Below are 3,528 nucleotides of genomic sequence, written 5' to 3' on the forward strand. Positions count from 1 at the left end.
CCCCGCGTGCGGCTGCCGGCTCGGGCTCGGCCGTGCTGTTCCACATCGAGTCCTTGACCGTCCTGTTCCACATCCTCGACTACCTCGACCGATGGCAGACGGTTCAGTTTTCAGTAAGGCCTTCCTCCTTCGAATAATGTTTGCACAATGTTGAGATAATGGGAACTGACCCGGATCAAAAAATGATTTTGAAGCAGCATACATCATTTGGACTTATTGATGGATTCTTTCATTTTCTGCTAGATTTATTCAGCATATTCTTGACAAATTTACCCTGTTTCCTAAAGATTATAACACAGTAAGTTCCATGTAGGATGTTCAAATTCCAATCTGTTTATCTACAGGCTGCAGAGACAACAACGCTTCTGTGGTCACAGGCTCAAAATTACCGCCTGTAAGATCCCTTGTGTTATTACTATATCTGCTACCTTTATGTTGTACCAGAGATCTTCTCTAATAGCAGACAATTACAATAATTTGCAATAAATCATCAGTGTAACACCTAGAAGCATATTGTCACCCCAGTTTTAGATGTTCAGGGATGGACTCTTTTCTTCTGTGCTTGAGCGATTCACCACTTGTCTGTACTCTATACCCATTGATTCGGGAATAAATTTTGTAGCATTTCAGCAATAGTTCTTTCTTGTGATGCATTAGGCTGTAATTTTCTTGATCCTATGTGCGTGGATAATTAATCAATATCTTTGTGAGGATGATCATGGTAGATTAGTTAAATAAGTCGATGGTACCTCCAGATATCCTAGTTAATAGTCTATACATGAACATGTCATCAAAGAACATTTCTTCAAGTATCAGTTAATAGGCGAGCAATATTATCTATAACATCATGATTATTTTCAAGAGACAAAAAAAACTCTCCTTATTAGTGTTATGAATCCTTACAGATTTCTGTCACACGCTTGTGTAGTACTATAGGAATAAGCCCACATGCATCTATCTGTCCTAATATTTCTTTTTATTGTATAATCTTTAGTTTCATCTTCCCTCACAGGTTTTGAAGTTGACTACGTGCTTCAGCCAACATGTGTTTGTTTGTTCTTTCTCTTAACAGGTATATCTTCTGGACTTGTGCATACTGCAATTAAGAGATATAAAAATCAACACTTATATAAAGAGGCCCTAAAAAGAATTTAAAGCCTCTGGAAAATTTAAATACTGAACTATGTATGTATAATCAAGATTATTGGTTACCTATTATCATTTAATTGGTTCCAGAATTCATATCATTGTTCACATATATAATGTTTAGATAATCATTTCTGTAGTAAATACATGCTGATGGTTCAAAATGAATAGGCTCATCCAATTGTTCAAACATCTTAGTGTTTTAATATGCAGCTTCTGATCTGAACGAGTTCAGAACTCGTGCAAGCCGCAGCTGAGACAATAGAATGTTATCAGTTTGCAGGAATTTTCAAGACTTGAAGTCTCTGTGTTTGTACTTCATAGCATGGTGATGTCCCATCTGCTAGTGTTTATTATGATGATTCATATAGTAAGGTTATGCAAGATGCAAAATTTATTTAGTACATAGATATAGGTTGCATCTGCATTTTTATTAGTAAACTCCTGTTGATTTTTTTTGTATTCACATTATTAGTTAGCCCCACTTCTATATGTAAATCAATGTGTAAGTCATATTTGTGAGCATGTATCACAATACCTAATTTAGACACACCCAAATTTATCCAGGTGCGCATTATTTTCTTTTAAGTACAATATCTACATGATTTTTTAAGGGGGTTCCTCGTGTCTTACTTAGTATGTTCTTTTGAGGTTTATGTTACTCAATCGACATATAACATTTTGTTCATAGGAAAACAAGAATCAAAAGTGTTTGTCAGATGTAGGCTAGTACTCTCCCTTTTTTTGACAGAATAGTACTATTTCTTTCTACATACAGAGCTAGTAATGTCATGACCCTCAACCTTTCTTTGCCTTCGCCATAACTTTCTGCTCTATTGATACTCTGTATCATAAGTTACTAATCTTATTCCTTTGTTTTTCTAGATTGCCAAGATAAATTCAAGATGCATGGATGTTGATTGCAAGGTCAAGAATGGCTGTTTTACCAGATAATTAGAATGCCGTTTTCAAGTGTAATGTTTCAAACAATATAGTTGATTGAATGGTCAAGAATTTGGCTAGTACTAGATGGTTTCACATATGTAATATTTGTATCGTGTTCTTTGTAATGCAATACATTCTTTTTAATATATTATGAGGATTCCTGCTTATTGTATTCTCGCTTCTATCCATCTGCATTGGGCTAATAATTTTGGTTCATAGTTTATAAGATACCATTAAATTGTTTACATATGTCAAAGCATCTAGCCGTTGCAATGATATGGCATGTCCATTTGAAACTCATTTGTGTGGGGTAGTCACCAACGCATGTGAAGCGTTGCTATGCTTCAGCTCTATACGTTGTTGTTTTGCAACGCTTCTACACGTGGTTTACCAACGGATGTATATATGTTGTTGTAGACCATTGCAACGCCACCAACGGCAACGCATATTAATCCGTTGGGGTAGACCTTAGCAACGCATATATGGACCTACGACAACGCATCGATGCGTTGCTAAAGTGTGGACTTTTTGCATCGTGGCCGACACGGAGCTCATCTAAGGGCACGCATCTTCTACACCTCCATGAAGCTCATCCGAGGTGGGGCTCCGTCAACCACCGACAACATGGAGCTTGCCCAAGGCGGGACACCTACACCGCCATGGACAGGCAGCCCATCAATGTTGGGGCACCATCTACGCCAGCATTGACGTGGAGCTTGCCTTAAGCGGGGCTTGGTCGACACTACCATCCACGCGGAGCTTGGCCAGGGAAGGGCTCGGTCTACACTGTCGTCGATGCGGAGCACGCCCAAGATGTTGTGCAATCTACGCTGTTGGACATGCCTAAGGTCGCCATCTACGCCATTGGAAAATGAGCCTTCCTGAGGTGGGAAGAACATTTACCCTGTCGCTGACATAGAGCTTTCCTAAAGGGGGGCGACATCTACACCAACACAGAGCTCGCCCAAGGCGGGCGTACCTTCTACACCGCCACTGAGGCAGAGCTCAATCTCTACACTTTTCCTGACACGAAGCCAGTCCAAGGCCACCTTGCATGGTTTCATGCTAATCCTGCGTTGCCGCTTTTTGAGGCAGCAACATCGTCAACATCTACCCCAACATCCACATCGGCACACATCATCAACATCCTCCTAGCACCGGCGAGGCTATGCTAAACACCACCGACATGTCTTTTCCTGATGAAGCAATCCATATCTTGCCAGGCACCGACGAGGCGAAGGCAAGTCATCCAGTCCGACACCGACAAGGCAGACACCACCAGGCCGAGCACCGACGAGGCGAAGACCGCCCACTTCATCATAGGACAATGACAAGACGAAGGAATACGGCTAAGCAGAGCCGGAGTGATGGGCGTACTGCTCTCCCTTTTCACTTCATCACCACATCCCCACCAACTACTACCCTCAAGTTAACGGC

At 41.0% G+C, this 3,528-nt stretch overlaps 1 long non-coding RNA gene across 1 annotated transcript; it reads left to right on the plus strand.

The window, feature by feature from the left end:
• On the plus strand, positions 1-2,256 carry LOC119363095. Its single transcript, XR_005173758.1, has 4 exons — positions 1-113; positions 314-394; positions 1,013-1,072; positions 2,032-2,256. It is a non-coding gene; the product is annotated as an uncharacterized LOC119363095 (long non-coding RNA).
• Positions 2,257-3,528: the final 1,272 nt, after the last annotated feature.

This window comes from Triticum dicoccoides, chromosome 2B (genome assembly GCF_002162155.2).
Source record: "Triticum dicoccoides isolate Atlit2015 ecotype Zavitan chromosome 2B, WEW_v2.0, whole genome shotgun sequence".
Lineage (NCBI taxonomy): Eukaryota > Viridiplantae > Streptophyta > Magnoliopsida > Poales > Poaceae > Triticum > Triticum dicoccoides.